Genomic DNA, 18,363 nt, shown 5'->3' with positions numbered 1-18,363 from the left:
ATTTTGTTGAGTAGGAACACATTTAATTACCTTCTAATCTTATCTCTAAAAAGGAGAAAACAAGTGGCTTTAAATAGGGAGATAAATGAAAATATTTTAATAGAGGGCACACACACACACAAAAACGACTTACATTTAGAAATGTGGATGTACAGAAGCCTAGGGTAGACTGAGATTCTCTCAGAGATCTGCATAAAATCTTCCTACGTGTGAAAAAGTCAAGGAAAAAACACCTACTTGGCTCTTCACAGTGACTTGCTGTTAAATTGAGCTGTTTCAGGTGAATCAGTTAGCTGCATGGACGAAGGCTTGGTTTACCACGGCTTAAGCAAGTTGAAGTTTGTGCCTCACCTATTTTCAGGACTGTCATCCCTGTGATTCTCTTGACATTCTTCTCACTTCTGATACCTGAAGATTGCAAGATGGCTGCTGCAACTTCCAGGTGCATCCCAGGGCAGGAAAGGAAGGTGGGGGAAAGCCACCCCTGTCACGTTCATTCACGTTGACTCCCAAAACAAGCACCCAGCCAACCTTACCTTTAAGTCAGAGGCAAGATTCCATCATGAGACTGCCCACAAGGCACAGAAGGCTGGGGTTCTGCTTGTGAGGAAAAAGGGCAGCGGATACCAGGCAGGCAACTGTTGCCGTGGGTAGATATGCTCAAATCTCTATGAGCTTATTAAAAGCGGGGGCTGAGTTTGATATTTCATTCACATTATCTTTTCCCTTTGCAAAATTTTTCAAATTTTCATGTACCTTCCTTACTATAATTAGGAGGGAATTGGTCTGTGACACCTGATGACCCATTTAAATTAAAAATTAATCAGCATTAGGTATAAAGGGACTTAAACACATGATGCCAAAGTTTTGAATTGACAACCAGGCTAATATAGTCATTGTTAAGTACAAGATTATCCAAGTAAGCTTGGAAAATAAAAAAGAAAGAAAGAAAGAAAAGAGGCTCAGACCTATACATACCTTAATGAAATTTTAATGTTTCCTATTTTTAAAAAATGGATCTGCAGCTGGGCATGGAAAAAAATCTTAGCCTAAAAAAGAGAAAGAACTCTACTGGTATAAATGGAAACACACTCCAGAAGAAAATGGAAGAAAATCAAGAAAGTGTGGAGAGGGTCAGGAGGTAGCATTCTACAGGTGCTCTGTTTCTTGACGTTGATAAATTCAGAAGTATAAGTTCAACTATGCATGTTTAAAACAAGAAGAAAGCTACAATTAGAATAAAAATATGGTATGCAATTACCAAGTTACAAGAGAAAATAAGAACAAATTTAAACAATGGTGAAAAGATAATAAAGCACACTTCTGAAAAACATAAGAACAGAAAGAAAAAATAATAATTGGGCTTAGACTTTCACTTCTAGTTAGTTGTTTATGCTGAGACAAGCTAGTGACATTGGGAAAAACAGAAAAAAAAAATAAATCATCCATGTACAGGTGTTCCAAATTGTTTAAGTAGGATTTTAAATTTGGGTACCAGTGGAGATCGGGCATGACACAAAGGGGGAACCGGGATAAATAATGAATGAAATAAGATAATTAATCACAAGCAGCTAAAGAGCTCTACCCTAGGAGCTTTTTGGACCAAAGAGAATCTCATCCATTCAAAATCTGCAACTGAGCCAGTCAGTTTCTCATTGAAATAAAGTGATAAGTTTCTATTTATGCAGAGTATGCATAATGGAATAAGGTGATATGCTTCTATTTTTAACAGAATATTGTAAACTCTCCATGGAGAGAAATGCAGGGTCAAGAATTCAACAAAAAATTAACTTGCTTTCTAAGAAGACTACATGCCCACACCCACACACATATAAACCAACACATATCACCTTTGGTCCACCAATTTCTACTTCTGTATGAACCCCAAGGAAATGTACATTGAAGGACATGTACAGTAATGTTTATAGAAGTATTATTTATCATATTTCCAAGTTGGAATAAACCTCAGATGATCTCCATCAGAAGCAGAATGGATAAACATGTTTTGTAATAATAATATAACAATATGCAACAAAGCAATGAAGCTGCAAACTTGTTTCTTGCAAAAACATGGAAGAATCTCACAAAAAAAATAAGGAATGAAAGAAGCCAGATATAAAAAAATCTGTCATACATGATTCCATTAATATAAAGTTCACAAACAGGCAAATTAATACATGATGACAGAAGTCTGAATGGTGGTTTTAATTGGAGGAAATGATAACTGGAATGGGATATGCGGGATATATATATGTGTGTGTATACATATATATATGTTTTGCATCTTAATCTTAAATTGGTGGCATGTTTAGTATGAAATATGTCATTGAATAATTGAGTTTTACACTTGTGATTGCTACAACTTTCCAGGAACATTTTTTTCATTAAAAGGTTTATCAACCAACAACAAAGCTACCAGAGCTATTAAACAAATTTAGCAAAGTGGTGGGTATAAGACCCACATTTAAAACTCAGTAGCATTTCTATACACTAGCAATAAAGAACCTGAAGAAGAAATTTTTAAAAATCCATTTACAGTAGTAACAATATGAATCAATTATCTAGGAATAAATTTAACTAAGGATGTAAAGTACATGGAAAACCACAACACATTTCTGAAATGAATGAACAAAGATCTAAATCTATGCAAGGATATTCTGGGTTTATGGATTAGAAGACTAAATATTGTTAAGATGTCAGTCCTATCCAAAGTGATTTAAAGATTCAGTGCAATCCAAATCAAAATTCCTACAATCTTTTTTGCAGTAATGGAAAAGCAAACCAGCAGAACTATATGGAAGAGTAAGGGGCCCTGAATAGCCAAAACCATCTCTAAAAAGAAGGGCAAAGTTGGACAACTCACACTTCCCAATTTTAAAATTTGTTACCAAGCTACAGAAATCAAAACAGCATGGCACTGGTACCAAACAACATAGAAGCCAATGGAATGAAATTGATAGCTCAGAAATAAACCCTTGCACCTATGGGCAATAAAGTTTTGAAAAGGGTGCCAAGTCCACTCAATGGGGAGAGAATAATCTGTTCAATATGTGGCGCTGGGGATACAAGATACCCATATGCAAAATAATGAAGGTGGGCCCCTACCTCACACCAAATATGAAAACTAATTCAAAATGGATCAAAGACTTAAATACACAAATCGAAGCTATATAACACCTAGAAGAAAAATACAGAAAAATAGGGAAGCATCTTTAGTTGCACTGTAACCTTGTACTTTATAATGGTTTCTTAGACTTTGCACCCAAAGCAAGAGCAACAAAAGAAAAAAATAGGTAAATGAGACTTCATCAAAATTAAAACTTTTGGGTATAAAAGTACTTCAATATCAAAGTAAAAGACAATCTAAGGAATAGGAAAAAATATTTGGAAACCGTATATCTGATAACGGCTTATTATCCAGAGAGTATAAAGCAATCTTGCAACTAAACAACAGCAAAATAACGAGACAACCTGATTTTAAAATGGCCAAATGAATAGATATTTCTCCAAAGAAGATACACAAACGGCTGAGAAGCACATGAAAAGATGAACAACTTTAGCCAATAGAGAAATGCAAATCACCACCACAATGAAATACCGTTTCACACCCACTACAATGGCAACCACTCAAAAAATGGATACTGAAGAGTGTAGGAGAGGATGTGGAGAAATAGCAACGCCCTTTCATGTACATGGTGCAGCTACTGTGGTAAAGAGTTCCTTAGAAAGCTAAGTATGGAATTACTACATGATCCAGCAATCCCACCCAGTAATCATTGTATGAATTACTATATACCCCAAAGATTTGAAATCAGGGATTCAAACAGATATTTGCACACCAATGTTCATAGTGGCATTAGTCACACTTACCTGAAGTGGAAGCCATCCATCAACAGGTGAGCAGATAACAGAATATGGCATATATATGTGATAGAATATTATACACCCAATGAAAAGAACGAAGTTCCGGAGCATGCTACCACATGGGTCAACCTTGTAGACATATTGAGTCAAATAAGCCAGGCATATAAGAAAAATCATTTCATGATCTCAGTCTGCGAAGGAATTAGAATATGCAAATTCAAAGTATCAGAAACTAGAATACTTACTAGGGGTTGGATTAAGGCTGGAGAATAAGGAATTAATGTTTAATTGATGCAAAGCTTCTGTTTGGGGTGTTGGTAATGGATAGCGGTGATGGTAGTACAGCACAGGGAATATAATTAACACCACTGAGTTGTATATTTGAATGCGTTTAGAAGGGAAAATTTTATGGTATATATAGTTTATATATAATGTATACATATATAATTTAATATAAAAAAATTTACAAACTATGGAATTTTACAACACAGTGAACTCTACTGTAAACTATGGGCTATAGTTGATAGTGAAACCATAATATTGTTTCATCAATTACACCAAAGTTATAATGCTGATACAAACTACTACTAATAAGGAAAACTGTATTGTTGAGGGGAGGTAAAAGAGAGCTCTGTGTTTTGCATGATTTTCTGTATAGCTACAACTTCTCTAATTTAGAAAAAGTTTATCAAAAAGAATGAATAAATAAGAACAATCATCTCCATTAGCAAAATAAACAACAGGTTGAATCCTCCTAATTAATTCCAAGACAGATGTTGATATCTTAAAAAGTTGAATGTATACCTTTTTCAAGTCACACCAAATCAAAATAACACAGATAGGTGATAATAAGATGAGCAAATAGAGGTAAAATGCAAAATAAATAAGTAAATAGATAAATAAAAGAATAAACAAAATTGCATATGTGTGTGTATATATCAGATAGCTATTTTAATATAAAAATATAATTATGCAAACCATTAACTCTGAAGAAGTTTTTTCTTTTTCAGCATAAGAGCCAATTTACAATGGAGGTACAGCTGTCAGGAGCTATGTTCTGAATTTACTAACTCCAGTGCAAATAAGAACAAACACAAATACAACTAGAAAGATGATATTGAATCACAGTCTAACATACATTGTTACATATGACATATACATAAAGACTATCGTATTGTTATGTTTTGTAGCTCAATTAGACCAAAATGATGTATATGATATTAGGATATAATTAATATAGTCAATATATAGTGATACTAAAATTGATCTATTACATAGAACAAGCATTTCCTAAATAACATTCCAATGCACTTACAAAGAAAACATGTTTAGAAGTTCTCCAATCGCAATGCAATAAAACCAAAATTTTATTATAAAACAATAAAGAAAATTAATATAATGACTTGGAAATAAAAAAAAGGAAAACCTCTGGTAAATAATCTTTAAAGCAAAAGCTAAGTCAAAGCGCCTATTATCATTATTAAAATAAACTATAACAAGATTGTTATGTATCATAGTAATCTCACTGTAGCTAGTTAGTTACTTATAGATGTGACTAAATCTTTTCAAAGAGCAAAATTCATTTGCTCAATTATATTTTTCATTAAAAAAGAAAGTAAATGAAATATATATTCAAGTGTAGAAACTAGAAAAGTTGTGTCAAAATAGACCCAATAGATTAATGAATATTAATTTAGAAAACAATAGTATGTTTAAACACATGAGCTCTAAAAAATTAATAATATATGCAACTACATCAAGGCTACTAATGAAAGACAAGAAAATAGAAATATGTAACAAGACGGATGTCAAAGGAGATAAAATCATAGTTATTGAAGAGACTACCTAATAATGCTGCCTTTTTCCTCAGAAGGAAGAAGCCTAAAGAGCCTTCTTATTCTTCAGTATTGTTCAAACTGTGCTTTACAGGATGGGGTTTTTATTTAAAGTTACTAAGCGACCGCCCTTCTAATGTACCATGCAGATGCAGGTTTTTCTCTATCGCTATTTTCCATTAATAGTTTCATAAGGATTGTTTGTTTTTTTAGCCCTTGCACAGCTTTTTACCCTTTGTGAGTTTTAAGTGGAAGTTTAAGAAGCAAGGAGCGCCCAATGTGAAAGCACCATGCTACTCTGTCCTCAGTCGGGTGGGTGTTTATACCACACGGAACTTCTGAGACGTGTCTGGAGCGCTGGCTTCATCTCCAGATCTGACCACGTTCTTCACCCCCTGATTCCCATCTTCTGGCCTCTAGCCGCCTTCTGGAGAGCAAGGATTCCAGCACTGCAGGAGTGAGGGAGGAGGACAAGACAAGCGGCGGTGGAGCCACGCCTTGGACGCTGACCTCAGCAGCCTGTGGAGGGTGTGGCCTCCGCACAGAGGTATACATTAGCAAACACTGGACTTGCCTATTAGTAAACCGAGCTTTATCAGCATCCTGAAAACTGAACGATCACAAGCACCTCCACCTGGAGAGGGAGGCAGCTGAGAGAGGATGAAAATCCTATGTTCAGCTATTTTCCTGTTTTCTGTCCCCTAGGTGAGGCAGGGAGGGTCACCCAGCCACCGTGATAAACAGCATGACACCTTGCCTCAGCGTCCAGGGGCCCCAGCAGAGAGCAGGAATGAAACACTGGCCATGCCTAAAGGTGTGGGGATGGATTTTGACTTGTTCCTCTTGAGATTTATGGGATGTAAATAATTGACTTGATTTGGTGAACATGCTAAATGGTTCCCGATGATTCCTTAAATGATGACTGCTCTGAGAGCAGTCTCTAAATGCAAATTTCCCCAGAATGGAGAGTGCCTGGTGAACAATAGTTTCTGAGTCTTGATACTGAGTAGTGAGTTGAACACACTGTATTTTTATGTAGAATTGTGAAAAACAATTAGTTCTTTTCAGTAAATGAAAAAGCATCTCTAAAGAAAATCCTTTAGAAAATAGTTCATCAACTGAAGCTTAAGGGAATTGAAGGGGAGATAACTGCTGAAGAGGATTTAGAAACATTTTTTTTCCCTGCCTCCAATTGGAAAAACAATATATCTAACCTCTGGTCTTTACCGTGGGATGAGATCATTGGTCTTCCTCTCAATTGTATTCTGCAAAGATTTTCTGGGACATTGACTACTGAAATTATGAAGATGAATGAAAACCCTGAAGTTTGTCAAAGACAGATCTATAAGCATGGGTAATTCATCTTGTGGTTTCTCCTACTGGGACTTTATATCAGGGATTTAAAAATATCAGTGAGAATTCTGGCATGTGGAATCATCAGCCAGAAATAACTTTGCATCAAATCCCCAAATGGTCTTGCTGATTGGCAGGTATGTGCAGGCAGAGAAGTAGCGTTTCCTGTTTCTTAGAGTTGCTCTGCCCTCTATAAAGACGAGACAGCAGTTCTAACAAAACCTCTAGAAAGTAATAGATCTTGATTCAGTTCCAAACCAGGGGCAGATCCCTGCACTGGAGAGAACAGGTAAGTTATAAAGGACTTCCTGGCTGTGTATAGTAGCTAAAGTTAGAGTATAAAGCTTTAGAACTAAATGGAACTTGAGGGACTATTCCATTCATTTCCAATTACCTCATTTGCAGAAAAGAAAACTGAGATTTAAGGAATATGGTAGATGTTTTGGCAAAGGACACAGAGCTGGATATAGCCTTCATAATTCTTGACTCAACAAGTTTTCTGCCTATTGTATCAATATTTTACCACCCTCATCATCATTATTTTACCAATTAAATGCATCACAATGTTATACTCGATTACTATAACAATGGCAACAAAAATCTCTGACAATAGATATAGCTTGGGAGATGTACTGGAAAATCTAAGAAATATATCGTCTGGTTTTTCAAAATGAGATGGAAGCTTACTGCAGGACTGTCTGACTGGTAGGTCGTGACTGACTGTTTCAGAGCAAAGTGGAAAGGAAGACTGCAGTGACCACTGGTGAATAATATGGGGAGAGCATGAGGTCATCCCGCGTTTGTTTTCTCTTTATTCAGATGAATGGTGTTGAGTGTGTTTATGTAGATTTTAGCAAAGCATTTAGAATATTTTTTCATTATATTTTCTTTGATGATATGGCAAAATGTTAGGCCGAGCACATATTTGTTTGTGAACTGGTTTTGTGACTGCATCGACAATATGCCCAAGGGAGGGCTGACATGTAGGCTTCTGGTCAGCCTGGAGAAAACCTCACAAAGTTCACTTAAGTTTCTGCCCTTGGCCCTGGTAGGTTCAATAACGTCAAGAATGTTTGTATGTCTGTTCGTTGTTTATAATAAAAACATTTAAAAAATAATGATAATGTTAGGCCACTCATTGGGAAAAAATGTAGAATATATGCTTGTCAAATAGAATCCTTGATAAAGTTGAAGAGAGCCCTTAGAGTTAGAAAGAAAGCCATATCTGAAAGAGAATAAACCCTCACCCGACTGTGGAGAACACAAGAATTTATTCACGATCTTGCAAGAATGGGCCCATAGCCCCAAAATGGTGGCTGGTGCGTGCAATGACGGAAAGCAGTAGTATTTATTCCCTAAGCCTACATGCAGGTCCCTCCCATTTCCTCACTGATTGGATAATGCAGAGGTTACAGCCTATCCAGATAGTCTAATTCAAATCTCCCATGGAAGGCCCCCACTTTTGATTACACTTTACATTTCAGTGACCCTGGCCATTATTCATTTAAACTTGCTTCTACTCATTTGGTACCAATTCTAGGCTGACGGCAGAGGCTCTCGCCTTCCCTGCCTGCAAGACTGCTTTGAACTGCAGCCCTTCCCTGAGCCATCTTGTGTGAAAGTCAAACTTATTTGTATCCTTATGTGAGCACCTTAAGTAGCAAAATCAGGATTAATTACCTTGAAAGTCCATACCGGTGTTCTAAATCAATAAGAAGAAAGACATCCCGTATAAATGTATGAACTTGCACATTTAGAGTCAAACATCCATGTGCACCAGTGCAGAAGGGGAGAGATGTAGCTTATCAGTAATCTGTGTAGAACATCTCTAGAAGTTCAATCTTTAAAACACCCTCCACATGAGTCTATGGGCTGAGGCAACCACCACATTCCAACACTGAATCAGCCAGAATTTACAGGGAAGAGGTTCCCTAGATCTTAGGGAGTCTGCAGGTCATCTCTGCGGTGCGAGGTTTCTGTCCCGGTATCAGGTTTTCAGAGGAAATGGGTAAATTAGGGAGCGTGGGGCAGGAAGGGAGGAACCGACAGAGGAGGGGAGACCAATAATGTCCGAGAGCCCAGAGACTCATCTGAACCCATCGTGGCTGAAGGAAATCCAGTAATTCATCAAAAATTCCTTCGCACACTGAGCGCTGATCACGAATCATGGACCCACGAAGGGAGGAGGCCTGGTACCGCCCGTGGAGAGCGCACAGGAGCGCCGGCTGCAGGGAGACCGCGAGGCGGCTGCAGGGAGATGGCGAGGCAGCCCGGGCAGAGGGCCAGCAAGGAAGTCACCGCAGCACTTCGCAGGGCTACCAACCTACCAACAGGCTGCGTTCACTCTGCGTCTCTATTTTCCTCCTTCCCCCTCCCCTGCTGTGACTGTGGACCCTCCTAAATACAACCTACCCTTCAAGGATTTGCTCCTGACCAAGCTCTCGCATCCCGCCCGCCCACCGAGCTCCTGACAGGAGCAGAGGCCCCCTTCACGACTGTTGTCGCATTCGAGAAACATCGCCACGTGTTTATATCGTGATGGGCCCACCTGATCGGACGTCATCTTCCTTTAGAGCAGAGGCAGAACATCTTCGGGCCCTTGACCTCCCATGCTTTGCAGCAGGCTGAGCGCACATGGGCTCAGTGAGTACGCTGCAAACATTCAATCCCCCGCTGTCTTTAATGAATCATCCACGAGGAATCGCACGGTACCAAGCACCATAAGAAGTGCAGTGAGCCAGGTAGGGGCATCCTGACCCCATGGAGCTTCTGCCTAGCGGGGCTGACAGGTGTCAAACGCAGAGTTAACTGCGATCGCAGTGATTGCCATGGGGGCTAAGGACGAGACGTTGGGAAGGAGCATTGCAGGAGCATCTGGGCTGGAGATCCGGGACTGATTGCACCCAGACCTGGGAAGGGTAAAGGCATCATTAGAAATCCTGTTCTGGGATCCTTGGGAGTACACGCAGTTTCTCATGCTTCAGAGGCTGGGCTGGGGGCGGTAAAAGGTAGAAGAGGACAAGGACTGCCTTACATCCATGTGGTGGCTAAGGGTTTGGAAGTAGCAGGGTGAAATGACTGCTTCTGTCCGTGGGAACAAAGTGCACTTTGCCCACATTTCTTGCATTTGCGAACGCAGGGCTTCCTGCCTAGCTCATTGTGAACTGCCTTAGCTCTGTAGAAGATTCGTCATTTTCTTTGGCTACTCAGCAGCTGAATCCTGAACCCCCACCTGTGTTTAGGGAATTCTTTGCCTTATGAGACTTAGTGGGAGGCAAGGCCATCTCTTGCAAAAGATGCTGAAATGCCAGAGTTATTTTTCTTTTTCTGATTTCCCTGCAATATGAATGTGGGTCTGAGCCCAAGGCTTCCAAGTGCAGACACTAACTCCAAGGCTCTGAAGTGGGAAACTGCCGTGCGGGGAACTGGGAACGGCTCTGGAGCCTTCAGGATGTGTCAGTCCTGGCCATGGGGCGGCCTCTGCCAGTGCCAGCCTTTCCTACAGCACACGCTGTGCCACCTCTTGCTTCCCTGGGCCAGTTCCGGGGCATGAGGTGGGGTGTTTCTCTTGGCTGTTCAGCTCATGAGCCTGGTTCTCCTAGACAATTGACTGCCTTTTTGTTACCTAGTATCTTGTTAATACATTTGTCTTAACCTTAGAAAATACAGGGTGGGTCGCAATTGCTTACAAACCTGACTTCCGAGTGATGATAAGCCTCTAAGTCAGCGCCTTCATCCAGGTATCAGGAAGGATGTTTGCTTTTGTCATGGGTGGTTTTAATTTCCAATCTATTGTGCACTGATCACTTTGTCAACTCCAGTAATGGTCATGAACATGGGTATCACTGATGATTAAGTTGTTTCAAAATGTCTTGCATTTATTCCATCTCTGTGCTACCACGGTGGGTGCCAAACCATGCCCACTCACCCAGAGCAGCACCCGAGCATCTCAGGGGCTCTTGGGTAAGCGTCCAACGGCCCCTGCCTTGGTGTCTCATTTCCTCTGACTCTGTGGGTTGGAGTGAGGAGGGGGAACGAGGCTGGGGTTCCACAGAGCCCTGGATCCCCAAGATGCTCCTGGGTACACATCTGCCTCTGTGTCTGGTTGTTTTGCCCATGAAGATTTGAGTCACAGGGAAAACTGACATCTCTTTGTCTTAGTGACCTGAAAGTATGTCAACTTATCTTGCTTTGTATTTTTGACTTAAAAAAAAAAAACATTACAGAGCTGCTAAAAGCCTCAGGTAGGGGTATGGTTCTTTGGGCTCAGTTGTGAATATCCTGGAGGTGCCCTCCCTTCTGAAAACCAATCTTTTCTGACACACTTGCCTTCATCTTGTTACAAAATGAGGCTGGTGGACTCTGTCCTGTGCAGGGACCAATCAGCGCGCCGGCGATTGCTTTGCAAGTGGAATTGCACTCATAGAGCATCTCATTAGCACGCCTTTCCTGGGAGTTGGGGTTTGTTGCACCATCCAAATGGATGCCGTGGTGTTCATTAGGCCTTCAGAAGGGCTGCTTCTCTGGGCCATAAAACGGCCTGATGAGAGAAAATCTTTTGACCTTTGTAATTGCTACAATATTATGTAGGCTTCTTTCTTCGTTTGAACAGAGCGGTAAATATTGCAGAGCTGTAGTTTTTTTTTTTTTTTTTTTTCATCCTAAAATGCAATTAAAAGAGAGAAAACCATTTCTTCTGAAGACATTTCAGAAGCGCCATATCACCCAGCCTCTGGGCGGGGCACGTGGGGGTCCGAGCTGCAGGTGACAGGACACGCATCCTTTTGGGATCATTTCCAGCAACTGGTTGGGGGCCTCAGGCTGCAGAATTAGCCCAGGCAGGGCTTCGGCTCTTGTGTTCAGATTCATTAAGACTGTCTTGTCAGAGTAGGTATGTGATCAGTTTTTGGACTGCAGACTAAGCCCAATAAATTGCTGAACTCAGCTTAAAAAGTTAATTACCAAATCTGGTGCATGTGGTGCAGAAAAAAGGACAGAAAGTACAAATTAATGTGCAGATGAGCAGTTTCTAAAAAATACTTACTTCAAAAATATAAATGTTCCATGGCCACAGCTTCAGTTCACCTCTGAGTGTGTGCTCCCCGCCTCTCTTCCACTTGCCACCAGTCTTCGATGCCGTTTTCTGTTTTCGTGCCAGTGCCTTCCAGGACGGGCTGCGCAACCCACTCCCACGCAGCACACGTGGACCTGGCAAACTCACGGGCACAGTGCGACGGTACCCATCCAAACTGAAGGTAGTGTAAGGTCTCTTTGTTTGCTTTTTAGGTAGTAAAAGTCACTTGGTCTGGGGTCACAAGTTTTCTGAAAGGACCATCATTTTTATGAAGGAAATTTCTTGGTGCATTTCTGAATTCTTTTTCACACTGGTGATTTTAAAATCACCGTTGTGGCATCCACAGCAGGCCAAGTTGAGTGCCTAAGGTAGGGACCTTGGGAAATCGGGCAGGAGGCGGCAGCACCCTCCTGAGCACAGCTTTTCTGAACTAAGATGACTTTGGTGGGCCTGGGTCATGCCCGCCATCTGGGGTCTCCCCTTTCGCTACGGCCCATGGGGGGCAGGAGAGAGTGAAGTGACAGCATCCTTCTCTCTTTGCTCTCCTCCATCCCCATGAGTTGAACACAAATATGGTTCCTTTTGAACAATCCTAATTCTGCTGTGTCAGGTACAGGCCCACCTAAGAAAGCAGGTGGAGCCAAAGGTGCTGTGAAAAGGACTCTGTGAAACAGGAACCAGTCTCTCCACCCTTGCCCCCTGTGGCATCTAGAACAATTCGGGGCATGGCCTCTCATTTAGTCAGACATTAAGGCCAGCATGTGGTCCTTGTAGGGGAAGGAGGGAAAGACAAAGGAAACGTGATCTGTTCACATAGAAGTTCCTAATCTAGTTGAACAGACAGGATGCTCCAAGACTGGCGTGTAAATGTAGTCACATCTTAAGAGAATGACGGTGAAGTCATTTCAGATCACCAGGCTGCAGTACCTGTAGGATAAGGTAGTGTTTTAATAAATAATCAATGAAAAAGGAGTATGGGGGAATGTCGCACTCAGGACCTGTTCATTTGCGTAGAACATTTTCCGGAAAGCTTCTTGGTTTCCAGCCCCAAAGAACTAGCATTTCCAAGGTGATTACTGGAGGCAGGTACCAGGTTTGGTGCTCCTGTGAGCTGTGTGTAAGTATTGTTATGTCCATTGAATACACAGAGGAATCGAGGCTCATGGAAGGGGTCAGATGTGTGCAGTGTTAAAAGACCAAACTATAGTTCAAATCTGATTATGTCGTCACCACACCGCCCTGATTCATCCACAATGCCAGCCAATGGAACTCAAGAATCCTGTTCTCTTCTCTGCTGGACAGAGAACAGTTTATTACACTTAGCCTCCCCCATCTTGAATTCTTCAAGTATTCATTACGGAGGTGTTTTTCTATCACTCTTTCCCAATGACTTTAATTCTCTTTATTGAATATTAGGAAGAAAAGGAAGCATACAAAATTGGCATAGCCAGTCATTGCTACCTCCCCCTGCCTCCTCCAATTTATCCAGCAAAACTTTGCAGTTGACTAATGGTTACAGCATCCACAAAATAACTTCCCTCGCTTTCCTCATTAAACTACAGGAAGAAAAAAAAATCACCTCATCACCGCATCCTTGTTGACTGGTGGCTCATTACAGAGGCTAATAAGAGAAAATACATTGTCATATACTGATCACTGGAGCTCAGAGAGTTTGAGGGAAGCCACCTGCTGGGTAAGTGTGCATTTTCCTTCCTGACTTTATATGGATTCGTTTGGCACATCTCCCCAAGCTGGCCTGATTAGGAAGAGTGATTAAAACAAATGGAGAAGAAAGTGCAAGGTGGTAGAGAGAAAGAGAAGCTGACCCTGAATCACCATGAAATCGGCACCCTTGGCGCGATATGCTGACCGCTTGGCAGGGGTCTGTGGCAGACACTGCAGTGGCTCAGGAAACCCTGACGCTTCGCCTCCTTGCCCGCAGCTGGTCCACGTTTCCCAGCATCCCCCGCACTCAGAGGCCAGCTTCTGTTTTCCTTCTGCAAGGAGTAATTGGGGCAGAAAGGATGCATGCAACTTTCAGATCTGAGCAATGAGAACCCACCCCCCATAGGCACAATTCATTCTTTCTCTCTCCCTTGCCCTCTCTCTCACTCTCCTCTCCCTCCACTCCCTTCCCCTCTCTTTCCAGCCTCCTGAGTAGTTTTTGCTCATGGTGCCTTATAAACCATACCTTCAAATAGGGCAGAGATATTTCAGAAGGAAATCTAAATACCTTCACGTACATCACTGCCTCACATCAACACACTAGTCTCTGATTGGAATTTGAAAAGCAAAATTTTACCGTGTTATTTCAGGGATTGTCTGTTACCTGATAAGTACCCCTTAATAGAGTTAGCCATACAAAGGATACATGGATTTTTTTTTCTTTTTAGAGAAAGACAGAACAATCACACAATCGCATTTCATAATACTCGCATTCAACTGAAAACATCAATACTATCTGTGTATCTGTATCCAAATTTGGCACAAAGCTTATCACATAATTGGCTCCAATAGAGGTTTTGTGAACTAAGTCAAATTGAATCGAGTTGCCTGGAAGACTTACTTGTGAATCATTTAACTTCACAGCAGTAAAAAATTCTAGACATAATCTAATTTATAAACAGATGAACAAAAAAGAAGGACTAAAGATAAATAAGGGAGAGAAAGAAGGGCTCTTCCTATAAAAAAAGAATTTTTTTACAATGCTTCATAAAAGGTTTATCTTGAAGCTGTAGATGCAAATCTCTATGTTCCCATAGTAAGGACAATTTGAAGAAGAAAGAGTCAAAAATTTTACAGGAAGGATAAGATAGGTTCATTGTGAATTTCAAGCCCCTTCTAGAAAATAAGCCCCTCAAGAACCAGAATATGTTCTAATTCAACAAAAAGTGTTGATGGATGACCAAATGTAAGGCATTTTGCAAAGTTAAAATATGAATAGCACCTCAGATATGACAGGAGAGCCTCACAATCCAATGGAAGGACAGGCGTAGGTAAGGCCACTTCAATACCGAGTGGTAAGAAGAAAAATAGGTGCTACCCAGGGCAGAACGGAGATCTGGAAAGTGCAGGAATATTACTGAGATAAAAAGGCACATGAATGTTGAAGACTCAAAAGATTTGGGGTAAACATAGGATGGAACCAGGCAATGGTAAGAAAACAGCAGACTGGGCATATTTCTCTGCAGTTCATTCATCCCCAAACCCCTTAGATGGCAGAAAAAAATACATGTACATATTTCTGTAGTTGTTATTAGGAATAAATCTATAAGAAGGACAAACATGAAAAAAGTACCCCAGACAGATCAAGAATGGAGAATTCCTAAAAAATAGAAAGTAGACATTATCAGATCTATGTGGACATATAACAGAAAATTACGGCCCGAAATATGCCGAGAAAAGGAGAGCTGTTGAGACAGTGGCAGTGTGTGGATCTGTTAGTGATGATGCTTTGAGGTGCAAATACAGGAGGAGTGGTGATCACAAAATAAAAGTGATGTGATCCACTCCCCTGCTGCAAAGCCTAGCCTGAGCATCCCAGGTTGGTTCTGTGGTTCCACCAGAGCATCGAGAAACAGACCCCCTTCTAGGGGCCTCTTCTGCTAACAACTTCCTGTCACCCAGGCCATAGGAAGCTTCTTGTAACTCCTCCTCACATGAAACCTCCCAAGGATGGAAAAAAGGGAGGGGGGCAGGAAGGAGCTTCTTGTGTATCTCTCTTTTCTTAATGGAGAAAGGAGCAAATTCTTCCCAGGAGATCTCAGCATACTTTTCCTTAGTACTTATTTTCCTAACACACAGATTTCGGCTACATATGTTGACGCTTTGATGATGCACAGGTAAAGACCACACAGGCCGCAGTGATTGGGTTGACTAGTCATCTCTCATACTCTAGGGCTAGACACTTTGCAGCCATTCCCATGCCCAGGTTATCCTGGTAGGAAATAAGTGATGAGAGGACAGCTAGATGTCCCAGCCTCAGGAGCCTCAGACGTAGGGTCCCGTGGCACAAGGAGCATGAAGATTATTTTAAGAGCTATGGTTGCATACCATGTGCTCCTCCATCTCGCTAGTTTGTGCTTCACGGTGGTTGTCACTTGTGTTTGGAACTGCTTGAAAGCAGCAAATATTGTTAATTGGGTAGCTGGGGTAAGGGAAGTACTGTAGTTGGCTTCCTAATCCAAGAGAAAGTACAGGGATCCTCAACCCAGGTGACGAACTACCAGCAAACTCCAGGCATCAGCACATCCTTTCTCCATTAGAAATAACAAAAGGCAGACTTACTTTTATAACTCCTGTCCACCAGTAGGAAACCAGATATTCTCAATAAAACTATGATTAAAAAATCATGGAAGAAAGGCACCAAACTAAACCAGTGAACTGTGAAACAGATTGATTAGTGCAAACATAGCATAAGCACAAAATAAACAAATTTGGTATATTCAGTGAGCTTCAAAGAAGTATGTCATTCTTATAACAAAAATAGGCTGCATAAAAAAAGAAACAAATGTAGATCTTTAAAAATAAAAGTTAAATCAGAACTTAGGAACAAATTATAGAGTTGGAAGAACGAGCCAAGAAATCCCCTCCAGAATGTAGCATTTTAAACAACATATATGATAAAAATTTAAGGGAGAATAGATTCATGCCTTCTATGGTATTTAATAGGGTTTCTAGAAGAAAGAAAATATAATTGAAGAAGATTATAAGAAAAGTAAAAGAAAGACTTTCAAGACAAATGAGTCTCGAAACCCTATTTTAAAAAAGCACACTGATTTCTGAGGAAGATAAATACAAACAAAAGCAAAAAATAATGCAATACACTGAAGTTAAATTCTAGAACACCAATGAAAGTAAAATCTGAAAAATGTTCAAAAACAGAGAATTAACATTCAAGTTTAAAAATGAATTATTATTAGCATTATAGGGTGCACAGATGGTTGAGTCATAGTCTGATCGCCATCTATGTGGGAGACACGGGTTCAATTCCTGGACCATGCACCCATAAAAAAAAAAGAAAAAGAATTATTATTAGCATTATAGATGTTGGCAGGTAATTGAATCATCATTATACAGAGATATGAGAGAAAATTATTTCAATGTAAAATTCTCTACCTAGCCAAGCACTTGGGAAAGAACCAAATCTAGAAATTTCATATGTGCATAGTCATAAAAAATGTTGGTTTTGTCTTTTATCTATACACACTCCCTAAAATAAAATTTCTTGAGTCTATATTCAATTAAAATGAAGAATAAATCCAAGAATTATAAAATGTATGATATAAAAGTAAAGACATTAGTAACATATATAGTAAAACCTTGGTATTTTATAATGTAAAAAATAAAAATCTTAAGACAAATACCAAATGATCTTAACACAGAAAATGACTAGGGAAGGGAGCAAAAGGTAATCAAACACATCTTAAGATTATCTTCTTATCTAGGGGAAGATGTAATGATAAAATTAATGTTAGCTATTAATAAAGATATATGAGATTGAAAATGTACTTTAAAAATACATGATAACCTTAGAGGGATAAATACTATGCACAGTTTTAAACTGCCATTGGAGAAAATAAACCAATAAAAACTTTGCCCATCCAGCATGAGGAAGAAAAAAGGAAAGGAGAAATTAACAACAAACCAAAACAGTAAACCGAAATCATAAAACAAGTTGTTAAATGTAAATTATAATCACAGCAGATTTTATTAGATTAAATTCTCTATTAAACAGAGACCCTCAGATCAAGAAGAAAATCGGAAAATATATTCCAATTACAAGAGCTACGTATCAGTGAACATGTGAAAATAAATGAATGAAAAATAGATAAATTAGGAAAAGATAAACAATAAGAAAAGAGATATTATCATAAAAAATTAAATTTAAAGTGAAGAGTAATGCACAAAACCAAGTGATCTAAATTCACTCAAGAAGAAAGAAAATTGAAGCAACAAATAAGTACCAAAAACCTTGAAAAGTTATCAGCAATGTGTCTCTAAACTATCACTAGTATACTTTTACTTGGGTGTTCTATCAAATTTTCAGGAAATAATTTATTTCCATGTAATACAAATTATTCCAAAGCATCATCCAAATCATCCAGTTTATTCCAGTGTAATATATTGATGGGAAGTCTCCCAACTTAGTTTATAGATAGCAAAACTGTGCTATTAAGATGCAATGAGGGCAGCCCCAAAAGGTGAATCTATCAGGCCATAGTTTAGATTGAGATT

Source organism: Tamandua tetradactyla, chromosome 3, assembly GCF_023851605.1.
Source record: "Tamandua tetradactyla isolate mTamTet1 chromosome 3, mTamTet1.pri, whole genome shotgun sequence".
NCBI lineage: Eukaryota > Metazoa > Chordata > Mammalia > Pilosa > Myrmecophagidae > Tamandua > Tamandua tetradactyla.
The sequence above is the reverse complement of the archived record's forward strand: the minus strand, read 5'-3'. Positions refer to the sequence as shown.